This window comes from Leptonychotes weddellii, chromosome 11 (assembly GCF_054177405.1).
Source record: "Leptonychotes weddellii isolate Sample4059 chromosome 11, ASM5417740v2, whole genome shotgun sequence".
NCBI classification, from domain to species: Eukaryota; Metazoa; Chordata; class Mammalia; order Carnivora; family Phocidae; genus Leptonychotes; species Leptonychotes weddellii.
Genome location: NC_138379.1, coordinates 60,118,377 through 60,136,007, shown reverse-complemented (window position 1 = coordinate 60,136,007; position 17,631 = coordinate 60,118,377). Strand labels below are relative to the sequence as shown.

At 36.2% G+C, this 17,631-nt stretch overlaps 1 protein-coding gene and 1 pseudogene across 1 annotated transcript in view; both read left to right on the top strand.

Moving 5' to 3' along the window:
* LOC115940814 (tripartite motif-containing protein 43-like) overlaps nt 1-17,631 on the top strand; it is a 39,359-nt gene that overhangs the window by 20,368 nt on the left and 1,360 nt on the right. The window lies entirely within an intron of this gene.
* LOC145716063 (ragulator complex protein LAMTOR5 pseudogene) lies at nt 15,848-16,121 on the top strand (annotated as a pseudogene).

Here is a 17,631-nt window from a genome sequence, read left to right as displayed (position 1 = left end):
AAAAAAAAAAACCCAAACGGCAAAAACAAAAACAAAACAAACAAACAAACAAAAACCAAAAAAGGAATAAAAAAACAGTTTAAGAGAAAAAAAAATAAAAAAAAATAAAAGTTCTATGGACAAGTGCAGTAGTCTTCTGGAAAACGCCAAACAAGCACAGCTCTAAAACCAAACGAAACTGGTTTGTTTTGTTTCCTGAGAACACTCCCACCCCACCGTGGCCAGTTTCAATGTACTTACCACTTAGTAACTCATGATAAAATTCTGGAACATGTAACAATTAGCTTTCATGACAGAGTCCATACTAACTGTTCCAGAACACTCCTTTATCACAAGTTACTATACAGAGTGTGTCACTGGAAATTCAGAGACATCAGCAAGGGCTCCTTGCCTATTTACAGAGCAAGTAAATGTTTATTCATAGAACTAGATGAAAGACAGTTTTGAGAATACAGAAACATGTAGGATGTCAGGCTCTGGTTTTATTTTCACTAGCTTGTTGAAAATTTAGGAGCTTGCTCATAGATGCCAAGTAAATACCAATATGGCCCTTCACTTGCTTAAGTCTTCTCATTAATCAACTAGCACAAAATAAAATAAATATAACAGTAATAAATGTATTACATATCACTTTAAAAATATGATATTGCTTATTAGTTCTAAATAGTGATCACCTTGCTCAAACATGAGGACAAAACATGTAAACAAGCCAAGGTAAAATAAACTGAAAATCCATATTTGCCTTTTTTTTTAGAAGTGGTTTTTCTCTCTGAATTTCTAACTCATACATTGTGAAATCCAAATCCAACTTATCCCATCCAAGGCCTGCTTCTCCTATCTGCCAGGCTCACCATCTACACCTGTCCCTCCACACAACGAATCATATGTTCCATTTGTTTTCTGGTTGTTCCTATTGTTTATAAAGATACTTTTATCCCTTTTTAAAAATCTTGTGATTTTTCAAATACATTGCTTAAATTATATTTTTAAATAAACATTTAAATAACAACTAAAGGTGCTTCTAAGAATCTAAACATCTACACATAACCATAGTTAACAACTACAAGTTGAAATACACTGAATTAATATGTAGTTTTAATGCCATGTGCCTTCAGTGTTTTAAACTCACTGAAAATTATCATAAGGAAACTGTCATATTCAATTGTTTTTGACTGACTTCAGATAGTTTTTACTTGTTAACTAACAATAAAATATAGTTAGTTATAAGGGTATTCATATTTACCTGCTTTCCTGTTCCTTGAAAAGACTAACAGAGCAATGAGGAGAGGTCCTCCAGGTGTATCTCCTCCTGGAGGAAATAGTGAGGTCTCACCAGGGTGCCCCCTCTCACCTCGCAAGTTGTTAAGCCTTTTGGACATCCCTGTGATGGTCCATGAGCTCAGCTGAGGGTTCACAGGCTGGGGAATGTGCAGCTGCATTAACTGACTCCTGCAAAGAAAAAGAACCACTTACTAACATGTCCCGAGGTATCATAAGCAATCCCTTGGAGATGCTCCATCAGAATCCTCTCATGTGCAAAGGGTGTGAATTCAACTCCACAAATCGAGGAATACTGCAGTTGTTTTTGCATTTTATAATTAGCTACCCTGCTCTTACCACTCCAATCTCAGTAAGATATGTCACTTCACTCACAATTTATCTCTTTCTTACTTTCAGCTTCTCTAGGGGAACCACATAGCCATTTTCTTTTAGGTCCCCAAATCCAATAGGTGCCAAAATTTTGGAACTTGCTGCCTGGTACATATGGAGCCTAAGCTCTGTAGGATGCTCTTTCCTGGGGACTTTCCCTGTCCCCTCTTCTCACCATCCTTCCACCTGCTGTCTCTCTGAGCTTATTTGCCTTTCCCATAGAAGACCTGGAATAATCCTCAAATAATTAGGATTTTGAAAATTAGAGACAGGAAAAATAATTGTCCTTTGGCAACTTCTGCATTAAACCTTGCAGCTGAAACCACATCCCTCTCAACCCTCACTTTTACCTAAGGGTGGTCAATATAAAACCTAAAAGTGTTTAGATAAAACTGCATTTATTTCTAAATGCAGACAGAAAGAAACTTGTCACAAAAAGGTGTGTGTCCATCTCAGCAGAAATAGCCTGACCACTATCACCATAAACCAACTTGAATAGAGGGGCAAACTTACCTTTTCATGATGTCTCCCAAATCCTGTGAAGAGAAAGAGAGGAAGGCTTAGCTTTGAGCTCAAGATATCTTTAGTCTAGTCTGAGGCTATGAGACTGGACTGGAAAATTCTACATCTCCACTTTTCTTTCTTGGGTAAAATCATTTGCTCTTTTCTTTATCCTTATAAAGATTAAACTCAGTCTTACATTTGCATACAGTTGATAAAATCATGATAAAATTTAAAACAGAGGATGTTCTTAGAATAAACAGTTGTCTGTGTTTGTTCTAATCTACAGAGAAATTCACAGAGGTTTCCCCAAAGTTCTTATGAGGGTGTGTGGGCTCCAAATCTACAATTTCAAAATAGAAAGAATGGATACACCCAACATTTCTACATATTGACAAGTCCAGATACAGAATCAAATGATCTATTCCTAAGCTGTTCTTTTGCAGTTGGTTAGAAACTGAAAGTTTAGTAGAAGAATTGAGAAGGAATTTTTTTTTCTGGGTCTGTTCCACGAAGTTTTCTACATAGTTTTGCTTCTGTATAAGGTGAATGTGACCCTGAGCCTCCAGGTTATACTGAAGGAACAAAGCCTGCCATCACAAAGTTAAAAGAGGCAGAATTTGGACTTTGGAAACAGGAAAATAATGGAGGTCCAAGGGGATACAGACTTCAGTGGACATAAATGATTTCTGAGCAGACTGGTATTCAACACCCTGACATCTTTCCTCAGTCCTTACTGGAACAGGTCCACATCTGTTTCACAGCACATTTCCTCATACATTTTTCTCAGGAGTTTCCCCATGTGACGCATTCTCCCTACATTTCTCCGGAGTTGATTAAAAATTATCTTGCCTTCAACTGCCAGTCACTCTAAATGTTTTTGCTTTTCTTCGTGGAGATATTGGTATACCTTAGGATATTCAGCCCTGATCATCATCATCCGTAGATTTACAAAACCCTGAAATGACATTGGTTTAATTCGGTCATATATCTGAATGGTTTTATTCTTCTTTCATTATCTATGGTCTGTGTGCTCTGTAGTGTTCTTTTCTTAGTCTTTTTGGGCTGCTTTAACAAAAATGCCATAGACTGGGTAGCTAACAAACATAGAAATTAACTTCTCACCATTCTATATGCTGGGAAGCCTATGAGTGGTGCTGGCAGATTTGGTATCTGATGAGAACCCACTTCCTACATAGCCATCTTTTCACTGTGTCCTCAAATAGCAGATGGGGCAAGGGACATTTCCAGGGCCTCTTTTAGAAGGACACTTGTCCTATTCCTGAGGACTCTGGCTTCATGATCTAATCACCGTCAAAGCCCCCACTCCTTTTATCATCACCTTGGGAGTTAGAATTTGAACACACAAATTATTATCTGAAGCAAATATTCAGATTATAGAAACACTACATACAGCTTTATGTCTTTCTCCTTCCAAGAAGCCACACATTTGGTTTCTTTCTTACTTTTTCCACTCATTCCTTTCCTTCTTTTTCATTTATTTATTTGCCTGCACCATTGCTTCCAATGACTTACCCTCAAACTTCCATGTTTTCATGTAAAAATAGAAAGTTGAGATCAATTTTTTATTGTTTCATATAATTCATAGTATCTAAATCATAATCCATTTTCCTCAATGCTCATACTCATAAACTGACTATCTGCTCTCAGCAAAAAGCAACAATTGACTTCCTTAGGCAAACAGAGGACATCACACATGATCTTTCTAAATTACCTTCATTTCCAAAACACTCTTGTTTCACCAGAGCCTGGCTCTGCCTGCCTCGGGACCACACCCACCTCCTCTTGACTGGTCCACCCTGTTTTGTCTCCTTAGAGACATTATCATCTAGATTATAATTCTACATACTTGTTCTTGCCTCTCCTCTGTCTCCTACATCTCTGTGTCTCTGTACCCCTTCTTCTGTGGGTCTGTCTCTAGTTCACGCTCTCATTTGGCCACTTTTTCTCACTCTCTCCCCTTCTTTTCACACAGCCTTTAAACATATGCAGATTTACCAAATCATTTTGTAAATATCAACATTAAACATTCTTGTTAAAATGACTTTATCTAGCTTCTATGCTAATACTTTCATTTGCCATAAAAGCCAGACTTATTGACCAAATGTGATCAAACACACTGTGCCCATGGGTGCAATTTTCAGTTATTCATCCAAGCAATGACTCCTTGCTTCTGTTTCCTACTCTTTGCTGAATTACACAGTCCAACTTGCCAAGAACCTATTTTTACTAAATCCAAATAATATGATTCATTCTTATATTACTTCACCCTCTTTCCACATTTAACATTATTTCCTACTCATTTCTTTTACTAATCCCTTCTGTCTCCTGCTCCAGAAAGCTGTTCTCAGAGAGGTGCTCATCCCACATCTCCCCCACCCCTGGCCAGCTCCTCAGATCTCTGCCCAGATGTAACCTTGGCCATGGGTCTTCCATCACCAGCATACATTCCCCAAGCACGCACTCTTTATACCCATTTTTTATTTTACCCAAGCACTTCATAAATGTGATATATCATAAATTTTACTTTTTAAATTTCTGGATCAAGTTCTTTTACTGATTATAAACTCCTGAGGTCAGTGATTTGTTTTCTCTTTTTGCCCATTCCTGTATCTCTTTGTTGGCCTAGAACAGTGAGCAACACATCACAGGTTCTCATATGAATGAATGATTCATTAGAAATCCATCCTAGGGGTGCCTGGGTGGTTCAGTCAGTTGAGCGTGGGACTCTTGATTTCGGCTCAGGTCATGGTCTCAGAGTTATGAGATCAAGCCCTGTCTCAGGCTTTGTGCTCAGCATGAAATCTGCTTGAGATTCTCTCTCTCCCTCTGTCCTTCCCTACCACTCCCCACCCCTGCTCACATGCTCTCTCTAAAATAAATAAATCTTAAAAAAAAATAAAATAAATCCATCCTAAACAATCAACATAATGTTCTTATTCCCCTTTGGCATTCTCTTAGCAACATGTATAGATAACTGTTTAATGAATTTTTATTCTCTAATATTGCCTTTTTATATATCTCCTTCAGTATTGCTCGAGTTCTTTGAAAAGAAAGGTGTAGTTTTCTTCTTCAGATTCAGGTTCTCAGTTCCTCTTCATGAATCAACAAATGACACAATCCAAAATCCTTAGTTAGGCATTTGTATTCTTGACCTGGGCATAATGACATCTCTAGCCACACCTCTCATCACCGTCTGTCTTGTACCCCATGCACTAAACTGTAGGAGCAGTGAGCAGGTCTCAAACAATTTCATGGGTTGTCTGGTTTGTTTCATCTTTACTTCTCTTGTCCCTCAGATCTCTCTGCCATCAATATCCAGGAAATTACAAATTCTACTATATGCAAGCATCACATTGATTTTTACTTGTCTGAGAAGCTTTTCTTAACATTCAAAGATTGCTAAGTTCCTACTGAACTCTGTATTTACCTCCATCCCCGTGATCATTGCATTCTGTCTTGGGATAGTGCATTTTCTTATCCCTGATGATGTATTAGTGGTAGATATTGTTTTATCCAGAAAAATCAGGAAAAGTCTTTTGGTTACACAATGGGCTCAGTGTGAAATCCTGCACTGAAGGTCATGTTTTCCTGTAGAGAGATATATGTAGTTCTTTTTCTGATTACCTGCTCAGGGGACATTATGATTTAATTTAAGTTATTCCACTGTCAGTTACCATCGTATCTGTCCCAAGCTGGTTCCAAGAGAAACAGGGCCTACTGCTTACCTGCCATACTCTAAATAAGTTGTATTCTTTGTTTAGATTTTTCTGATTTTTCTGTCTGCTTTTCCAAATAGACTTCTTTTGCAGCAGAAGTTTCTCCTGTAAAAGAACTACAAATTTGAGCACTAGAAAAGCAAATATAGCACATTTCACATACTTCAAAAAGTGATAAGGGGATAGGCGTGAGAAAAATAAAAAGTAAAGAAAGCAGATACGTCAGTGATTTTCCCTAGGAACACTAAGAGTCAAATCTGGGAGATTGACCCAAAATAGAGTTCCTGAATTTGGAAAATGCAATCCATTATCTGAGGAATCCAGTACTTACATTATATGTAACATGGACAGTTTTCAGAAATGAATCCTGATTCATATTTAATTTTGAAATAATGGCCATCACTTTTTCTATGACCTGATTAGAATACATTGCTTTTAAATCTCCTGTCACTGGAAGATGCTCATTTTCATCATGGCAGAAGTAGCCAGTGACTGCCACTGCCTCTAGAGAATACCCACCCTGTTAGTTACTCTGAAATACCAACACCCCCCTCAACTCATTATCATTCCTCTCCCTCATCCCAACAGAATTTAAACTTTAGGAGAGCAAAGAGGTTTGTCTAATTTCTTCAGTGTTGTAACCCTAGTTTTCAGAACAGTTCCTGGCACATGGTATTCTGAAATTCTATTTGCTTGAGGATTAAGAGAAGAAAAATAAAAATCAACAATTTTTGCTCATTGCCTGATAAGACACAGAGCATTTCACAGGGGCAGTACTTACCCTGCACTGCTGATATTGGTACACAGCCTGTGATATTGGTGAGTGTCTGTGAGTGGCATGCCTTTGGGAATTGGCACAGTGCAAGCACAGTGGGCTCTTGTCAGTTGGACAGAAGAGGTCCTTTACTACTAGGTGTATCCTACAGACTTCCTTGGCAGAGTTCAGTAATTGGCAGGCAACTGATTCATTGGAAACATGAACTTGTTTTGCAGCAAAAATAATGCTTTTGAAGTCTGTTCATGGAGATACTGCCCTGCACACAGGGCAGCGAGGAGGATGCTGAGCATCTTCCCACAAGAGGCAGAGACAAGGAGTACAAAAGTTGTGCCCACAAGTAAGGGTGAAAGGGTCTGTGAAATAGTCCTTGCAGATGTAGCAGATAAGCTCACTGGGAACATTCTGCACAAAAGTAGAATTCATGTTTCTGAGGAAATAAAAGGAAAGGGAAAGTGAATTGAGTTAAGCCTTCTCTCACTAATACACACATGCACAATTGCAGCATAGGTGGTGCTGAGAATAAGATGGTGAGGCAGAAGGAGAGTCCTCCAGACTGATAGCCTGCATGCTTGTTTTCCAGCCATGCCCTGTAGCCCTGCTTCTCAGTTCCCATTAGAAATTCAGGATTTGTCAACCGTGTTGTCTCCTTTACAAAGACAAATACGTCAGAGGTTCTGGCTCATCCCTAGTCATAGTCAGGGGGCCATATTTTGTCCAAAATTATCACACTTTTCCTTTATTTTTCTCTCTGTGATTGGCTAGCATAAGGTATTTGCTCCCATTCTGACCAGTGGAATAAGAAAGACTCCTAGGAGAGTCTAGAAAAATATTTCTTGCTCTAGAAGAAACATGGAAGAAAAATTTGGGTTTGTTGTTGTTGTTGTTGCTGTTTTTGTTTCTGGACATGACTTGTATACAGTGCCCATTTACATAGCCATTTTATGGTCTCAAAGCCTAAGGATAACAGCCAATACTCTGAGGCTAACAAGGGGATGGAAAAAACCTTCTGGATTTGCAAGAATGCCATTAAACACTACTTATCTTTTCTGGAGATACCTAAAAGGAAAAGTGAAAATAACCACTTTAGAGACACCATAACACTAACTGAATCAAGCAAGAATCATCAATAGATGCTAAAATAACTAAGATAAAACCTTTTGGGAAGAGAGTATTCATATACCAACAAATTTATACCCCACATATTAGTTCCTAAATGCAAAAGAGAAAAAGGTACCTTTACATGGTAAATATTTAGCTGACACATTAACCAAGTAACCAAACTGTGGCCATGGATCTCATACATTCATAGATGTAGACCACTTAAGGACACAACAGCACATCTGTAGCATCCCTCCCAGAAACATTTAATCTGCAAGTAACCATGGAGGAATGTTAGACAAATACATTTAGGAGACATTATGTAAAACAATAATCTTGGGCTATTCAAATAATCTTAGTTTCTTAGGAGAAAATGGTTTAAAATGATTATACATGATAGGTGAGTAAAATATGAAATTCACTAGAATGGGCCATCCTTGACCCCCTCCCAGATTGAAAAAATTAACAGCCAATAGGGACATTTGGGGGACATGCAGGGACATAATAAAGATAATGGGGTCTTCCCATTTCAGTTCAGAAATGTGGAAAGCTAGAAAGATTGTTGCTGTCCTCCTAGTGCCAGAAAAATTCTAGACAAACTAAACATTAATGATTTGTGTTGAAACCATTAGAGAATTGAGGTAGCAAGTCAAAGAACTAAGATAGATTCTGCATAGAGGCAAGCACAAGCACAGAGAAAAAAAGGACCTGTACATGTTTATCTGGAGCAGATTCTACTAGAGGCCATATAAATTGATATGAAGATAAATTAGTTTTAATTAGCCACTAAAAACCAAATGTGAGTGAAAATAAGTTTGCAAAGGCCCTTAGGATCATAAATGTAGAGGGCAATACAGATGGAGAGATGAAAGAGAGAGTCTCTTTGGGAAGCAGCACAAAGAGAGGACCCAGAGCCAAATCAAGAAGTAAAACAGAATATCTTTAAAGTAGTGCTTCTCAACTGAGGGCTACCCCAAGTCAACCATGGTGGTACTCTTTAGAGATAATTTTGGTAGTCACAATTTGAGGGATATTACTGGCATCTAGTGGGTAGAGGCCAGAGTTGCCTTTAAATACCCAACAGTGAACAGCACAAGAAAGAATTTACAATAAAAGGTTATCAAGACAAATTTGCTAACTGTGTGAGGTGGAGAAAACTTCTACCAGAGTCACTGGAAGTCTCTGGAACCCACAGCATTAACATACTCTAACTTTGGTAACCAGAGCAATAACAAACTTCAAACCTATGTCAAGTCCTGACTAGATCAACACAAATCCGCATAGTAAAGGCCTTGCAGAAGAAAGTGTGTGCTTACCAAGAAACATGGAAAGGACTTATAGTATCTACTGTCATAGTACAGTATCTATTGTCATATATAATGTCAGGTATTTAACAAAAAACATTACATTAAGGCATATCAAAAGCATTAAAAAAAAATCAACCTGAACTGATAAAGTACTCATCACAGCCAGACTTAGATACAGAACAGATGTTAGAGCTTTCAGACAAGGACTTTAGAATAACTATGATCAGTATGTTAAAGGCTTTGATGAAAAATGTCAACAACATGCAAGATACATGAGTAATTTCAGGAGAGATGAAAACTGTAGGACAGACTCAGATAAGCTAGAAATAAAATCTACAGAAAATGTCATTGTTGGGCTTCATAGTACATGTGATACAGCCAAGGAAAGTCAGTGACCACAAAAATAGGTCAATACAAAACACAATCCAAACACAAAGAGGAAAAACAAAGAGTGGAATATAAAAAGAAAATAGAGTATCAAAGAGCAATAAGGCAACATTAAATGATATAACATATGTGTAATTGGATTCCCAGAAAGAAAACAAAGAGAACAGGGCAGAAGAAACATCTGAAGAAATAATTTTAGAAAAATTTCCAAAATTAGTGATATACACCAAAATAAGATTCATGATGTCCAGAAAATATCAAACAGAAAATAATATAAAACAAACAAATGAACCAACAGAACCCCCAACACCTTGGCAAGTCATATTCAAACTGAATGAAAACAATAAAAAGGAGAAAGTCTTGAAGGCAGCCACAGTAATGGGGGCAGGAGAAAGATTATATACAGAGGAATAAAGATAAGAACTATACCAATAAGCTTGCCAGAAACTATGCAACTAAGAAGACAATGGATTATATTTTTAAAGCATTGAAAGAAAACAACTGTCAACACACAATTCTATATCCACTGAAAATATCCTTCAAAAGTAGGAGATATTTTAATTTTCCAAAGAAAGAAAAACTAAGGGAATCAGTATCAGCCAATCAATGTACAAAAAATACATGTACAAAGTTGTACAAAGTTCTTCAGAGAAAAGGATGTCATGCTGGGAGGAAACTTGAATCTACACAAAGAAATGAAGGACATTAGAAATGAAATAAATAGATGAAATGTGAGGTATTATATTTTTTTAATAATAACTATTTAAAACAAGATAGTCAAAATGTACCATATGTACATTTTGTTTATGACATATGTAAAAGTGAAATGAGGACAATGACACAAGACACAGGAAAGAGGAATTAGGACTATGATCAGGTCTTGACATCACATGTAAAGAGATAGAGTATTACTGAATGTGGACAAAATTACTTAAGGAGGTCTACAGGAATGCCTTGGAGATATTGCAGGTTTGGATCTGAAAAACTGCCATAAAACAAATATTGCAATAAAGTAAGCCAAATGAATTTTTGGTTCCCCCACACATACGAAAGTTAGGTTTACATTCTACTGTAGTCTACTAAGTGTGTGATAGCCTTATATCTAAAACAAGTGTACACTTTAATTAAAGATTATTTTATTGCTGAAAAATGCTAACCATCATCTAAGCTTTCAGTGAGTCACAATCTCTGATCACAGATCACCATAACAAATATAATAATAATGATAAGGTTAGAAACATTATGAGAATGACTAAAACGTGACACACAGACATGAAGTGAGCAGACGCTATTGGAAAAATGATGCTGATGGACTTGCTGGACAAAAAGCTGCCACAAACCTTCAATTTGTAAAAATCTTAATATCTGTGCTGTGCAATAAAATCAGGTATGCCTGTATTTTAAACTGTAAGGCAGACACTAAAAATAATTAAAATAGAGATATAAATAATGAGTGAGTCACCTGAAGAAATAAAATGAAACTTGAAAAGTGCAGGCATAGACTTCCAGTTTCTGATGCAACATGTGAGAAGCTCAGAAATCACACCATGTTCCAACAAGTAAAAAGCTGAAAAACTGAAAAATCAACAACTCTTCTTAGATCCATTAGAGAAGTAAGGTCACAGGGCAAAAGGCTGCTTCCCCCAATTGGAGAGTCACATAGGCAGATACAGATAATCTCAGTTTGCCAGAGCAAAAACTCACCAGCAGAACTGTCCATGGGACATGGTGCTGAGGTAGGAAAACCTACACAACAATTGATGAATGGCTAGAGGCTCAGTGTGCACAAGTCTGAGAGTTAAAAACTCTAGGGGGACACACTCATAGGAAGGACCCACACTTTTGTGAGTTTTACCTCTAGGAACTTAACCAGGTCCTCACAGTGAATATTGGGGAAAAAACTGCTGCTGCTTTGGCAGGGGGAGGGGAAAAGTAACCATTTTGAAGTATGTCAGAGCATTCTGTTCTTCTTAAAAAGGACTGTCCTCCTTAAAAGGAGAAACTATTTAACCAGAGCCAATCTCCATGGGAGAAGGGATGACCCAAGTCCAGCCACCTCTAGACATCAATCTGTTTCAAGCAAAGAGTGGGGAACTGAGAAACACTGCTGACCTCTACAGCCCAGGGATACAGGATCACTAAAAGACTGACCTACTCAGAATACTACAGAATGCATCTCCTCCCCCCACCCCTTTACTAGCACATTATTAAAGGCCTATTTATTGCAATTATTTTATCTAGTATATCATCTTAGCCTTTCATCAAGAAATTACAAGGCATACTAACTAGCAAAAAACGGTTTGAAGAGATTGAAGAGGCATTGGAATCAGAGTCAGATATCACAAGAATGGTGGAAATATCAGATGAGAAATTTAAATTTTAAAACCTATGATTAATATGCTAAGAGCTTTAATGGAAACAGTAGACAATATACAAGAACAGATAATGAAGCAGGGAGACAAAATTGCTAAGAAAGTATTTCTAATAATGTTAGAAGTGAAAATAATGTAACATAAGTGAAGAATGCCTTTGATGGGTTCATTAGTATACTAGACATTCTTGAGGAATTGGAACTTGAGGGTATATCTATAGAAATACCTAAATTTAAAAGCAAGGAGAAAAAGGACAGCAATAAAGCCCAAGAATATCCACTAATTGTGGGACAACTACAAAAGCATAACATACCTGTAATGGGAATACCAGAAGGAGAAGAAAGAAAGGAACAAACAATATTTGAAGTCATACTGATTGAGAATTTTCCAAAATTAATGTTAGGCACCAAACCACACATCAGGAAGCTCAGAGAACACCAAGCAGGATAAATGCCAAAATGTAATTATTTAAACTTAAAAAAATCAAATATAAAGAATAAATCTTGAAAGCAGTCAGGGGAAAAAAAAATGTCTTACTGACATAGAATCAAAGTATATCTGACTTTTCTTCAGGAACCATGCAGGCAAGAAGAGAGTAGAGTGAAATATTTAAAACGCTGAGAGAAAATAAACACAAACCTAGAAATATGTATACTCCCCAATCATTCCTTAAAGATGAAGGAGAAATAAAGACTTTCTCAGATTAAAATAAAAAAAGAAAGAATGAGGGGCACCTGGGTGGCTTAAGCATCTGCCTTTGGCTCAGGTCATGATCTCAGGGTCCTGAGATTGAGCCCCAGGTCAGGCTCTCCCTCTGCCCGCCCCCCGGTTCATGCACACACACACACACACACACACACACACACACATGCTTTCTCTCTCTCTCTCTCAAATAAATAAATAAATAAAATCTTTTTTAAAAAATAGAATGAAAAGAAACTAAGGGGATATATGGCCAGGATCCCCACCTTGTAAGAAATGTTAAAAGAAGTTCTTTTAGACAGATGGAAGGTGAAATAAATCAGAAACTAAGATCTGTGTAAAGAAACTCAATAATAAGAAAACAATTTAAAAATGGGCAAAATATCTGACAGACACATCCCTACAGAAGATATGTGTATGGCAAATAAGATGTTCAACATTGTATGTCATTAGGGAATTGCAAACTAAAACGATTAATGGGCCAAGCCTGGAACACTGACAACATCAAATGTTGATAAAGATATGGAGCAACAGGAACACTCATTCACTGATGTTGGGAAATGCAAAATGGTATAGGCAGTTTGGAAGAGTTTGGCAGTTTCTTACAAAACCAAACATACTCTTCCAACAATTGTGCTCCTTGGTATTTACCCAAATAAATAAAAAACTTATGTCCACACATAACTCTGCACATGTTTATAGCAGCTTTATTAATAACTGCCAAAACTTGGAAGCAATCAAGATGTCCTTAGGTAGGTGAATGGATAAATAAACTTTGGGACATCCAGACAGTGGACTAGTACTCAACATTGAAAAGAAGCGAGCTGTCAATCCATGAAAAGATAAGGAGAGAACTTAAATGCATATTACTAAGTGAAGGAAGCCACTATGAAAAAAACTACATGGGATGCCTGGGCGGCTCAGTTGGTTGAGCGTCTGCCTTTGGCTCCGGTCGTGATCCCAGAGTCCTGGGATCGAGTTCCACGTTGGGCTCTTTGCTCAGCAAGGAGCCTGCTTCTCCCTCTGCCTGCAGCTCCCCTTGCTTGTGTTTGCTCTCTCTCTCTCTCTCTCTGGCAAATAAATAAATAAAATCTTAAAAAAGAAAAGAAAACAAAAAACTACATACTACATGAATTCAACTATATGCCATTCTGGGAAAGGCCAAACTATGGAGACAGCAAGAAAAAAAAAAAAATCAATGGTTTCCAGGGGTTGTGGTGACAAAGTGATGAATAGGTAAAATACAGAGATTTCTAGGGCAGTAATACTATGCTGTATGATAGTACAATATGGGGTACATGTCATTATATATTTGTTATAACCCATAGAATGTACAACACTAAGAGTGACTCCTAATGTAAATTACAGACTTTGGGTGCTAATGATGTGTCCATATAGATTAATCAATCGTAACAAATGTGCCACTCTGGCTGGGCTGTCTATAGTAGAAAAAGTTATAAGTGTGTGGTATACAGGAACTCTTTGTACTTTCTCCTGAATTTATTTTGTGAACTTAAAACTGCTCTGAAAATAGTTTATTTTAAAAAATGAAAAAAGTGGAAATTTGATCTCTTCTAAACAGATGTCTTAAAATGTCCACTTATTTTGCTCAGCATAATATTCTCTAACTCCATCCATGTAACCAACTGGAATTAAAAAAAAAAAACAACTTAAAAAAATATGTCTACTTAATCTCAAGAAGGCAGAAAAGAGTAAGCGGGAAAAAGAAAAATGGAAAACAGACGTGCAATGTTACATTTTAATTTAATTATGTCAATAACTATGATAAAAATGAATGCTTTCAACTCACCAGTTAAAAAACAGAGACTGTCAGAATGCATAAAACATAATCTGAAATTTTGTGCAGTCTATAATAAACCTACTTTAAGTGTAAAGGCCTAGGTTGAAAGTAAAAGGATAAGAACAATACACATGTACACTAACCTAAAGAAAGCTGGAGTAGCCCTGTTAATTTTAAAGAAAACATAGGAACAAGGAAGAAAATTTAGGATTAAGAAGGTATCACACAATGATATAGAGGTCAATTACCTAAGAATACATAAAGATCCTAAGTGTGTATGCATGAAACAAAAGAATTTCATAATGCATGAAGCAAAATCTGATATACACAAAAAGAGAAAAAGAGAAATTCACTAATATCTTTGGAGATTTCTACACTCCTTTCGGTAATTAATAAATTAAGCAGGAAGAAAATTATAAGGATATAGACACCCTGAAGAGCACTATCAACAGACTGGGCTTAACTAATATTTATAAATCATTCCACCCAACAACACAGACTATACATTTTTACCAAATGTACATGAAACATTAATCAAGATAGATCATATTCTGGGCCATAAAACAAAGTCTTACATGTTTAAAATAATAGAAATCTTACAATGTATGTTCTTAGACCAAAATGGGAATTAGCTAAATAAAAGATATCAGGAGACTCTCAAGATACTGGAAATAAATAAATAAAAAAAAAAGCATAATAATCCATTGGTCAAAGGAAGAATCACAAGAGAAATTTTAAAGTATGTTAACCTCAATGAAAAAGGTGATAAAATTATAGCATTAAATGCACATATAAGGAGAAAGGAAAGATCTAAAACCAATAATGTAAGATTGAACTTAAACTAGAGAAATAAAAGCAGGTTATATATAGAGCAAAACAGAAAAGAGAAACTAATAAAAATTACAGCAGAAATGAGTGAAATTGAAAACAGAAAGACAACTGAGAAAACAATGGAATCCAAAATTAAAGAAAAACTGTACAAGAAAGCATATTCCTAAATGCCCCCTTGAACATAAAAGCAAAAATCCTTAACAAAATATTTGCAAAAAAAAAAAAACCCAACAATATTTAAAAAGATAATATAGCATGACAAAGTTTGTTTATTCAAGAAAACATGAGGGTGCTTCAACATTTCAAGTATAATCCATGTAAATTACCTTATTAAATTGCTAAAGAAGAAAAACCATATCATATCAATATAAGCAGAAAAAAAAAAACACTCAACAAAGTACAACATCCATTCATAATAAAAAGTCTCAGCAACCAGGAAAGAAAGCAGCTTTCTTGACTCAATAAAGGGTTTCTATGAAAAAACTAAAGCTGAGAACATTCTTAAAAGGAGAATCCAAATTCTTCCCTTTTAATTTCAGGATGATAATAGATGTCCTCTCTCACTACTTCTATTTAACATTGTATTAGAAGTCCTAGGTAGTGTAGCAAAACAAGAAAAAACAAAAAAGACAAACATTGGACGTGTTGTGGGATCCCAGACCAGGTGGACAGTGGATGGAATGGAGGCGACCTTGGAGCAGCACTTGGAGGACACAATGAAGAATCCTTCCATTGCTGGAATCTTGCACACAGATTCACAAGGATTTAATTTGGGCTGCTGTGAGACCCTGTCAGATGAGCATGCTAGAGTCATATCTGTTCTAGACAAGCAAGCAGCAAGCTAACCTCAGACCCCACTGATACTCCTGTGGTGTGTCTAGAATCAGATATGGGAGCATTATGATCCAGAAACACGACAGCATCACAGTGGCAGTGTGCAAAATGGCCTCTTAACATGTCATATCAGTTCTCCAGAAGCCTGATATAGGGGCTCCATCCTACCTATGCTAATTATCTTGTAGAACTATTAAAGTTCCAGTAGGTAGGCCGTTCATTTGGTGTGCATTGGGCACTTTTCTATTAATTTTAGAGTAAGCTTCTTTTTGACTCTCAAAAGACTGAGTTATCAAAATATTAGTAAGAAAAGATCATGTTTTGAAGTAGCAAGTCCAAATCACTTTGTATATAGAATTTTCTTATGTTCAATAAATCTGGTTGGAGGGAAAAAAAGAAAAACATTGGGAAGGAAGAAATAAAATGTATATGTTTACAGAAGACATGATCGTGAGTGTAGAAATCCCGAAGACTTTACTAAAAAAAATTCCTGGAATTAATGAATGAGTTTAGCAAGGTCACAGGACAAAAGGTCAATATATAAAAGTCATCTTGATTCCTACATATTTGCAATGAAAAAGTTGTATCTGATTTTTTTTTAATCCCACACATATAGTTTCAAAATTTGTATTTGAAAATTTTAAAAAGCCCACATTTACAAAAACTTCAAGAAATTAATTAACTTGACTCATAAATTCTAGAGATCTGATGTACAACATTGTTATCAACACTGTATTGTATACTTAAAAATGTGTTTAAATGGTACATTTCATGTTAAGAGTTCTTACCAGAATAAAAAAGTCAAAAACAAAAACAAGAGTCAAAAGAAACTTTCACAGATGATGGCTGGACAGGTTCATTATCATGATTTTGTTGAAGGCTTCATATATGTACCTATGTTGAAAATTTCCAAATTGTGCATTTTTAGTATGTGCAGGTTACTGTATGTCAAATATATCACAGTAAAATTGTTAAATTTTTTCTTTTTATTTATTCCAGTTAATATTGTGTAATATTAGTTTCAGATGTACTATTTAGTGATTCAACATTTCCATACAACACCCAGTGCTCAGCACAATAAGTGTATTCCTTAATGCCTATCACCTACTTAATCCCTCTTACAACCACCTCCCCTCTGATAACCATCAGTTTGTTCTCTATAGTTAAGTGTCTGTTTCTTGGTTTGCCTCTTTCTCTTTTTTCCCTTTGCTCTTTTGTTTTGTTTCTTAAATCCCACGTACGAGTGAAATCATATGCTATATACCATACACAAAAATAAATTCAAAATGGAATAAAGACATGTGAAACATGAAACCATTAAAATCCTAGAAGAGAACCCAGCAGTAAAGTCTTAAAAAGTCTTAAAAGTTAACAATTTGTCTTTCTCTGACTGATTTATTTCACTTAGTATAATACTATCTTCATCCATATCATTGCAAATGGTAAGATTACATTCTTTTTTTTTTTTATTCTTATGTTAAAACCCATACATTACATCATTAGTTTTAGATGAAGTGTTCCATGATTCATTGTTCGTGCACAACACCCAGTGCTCCATGCAGAATGTGCCCTCCTCAATACCCACCACCAGGCTAACCCATCCTCCCACCCCCCTCCCCTCTAGATCCCT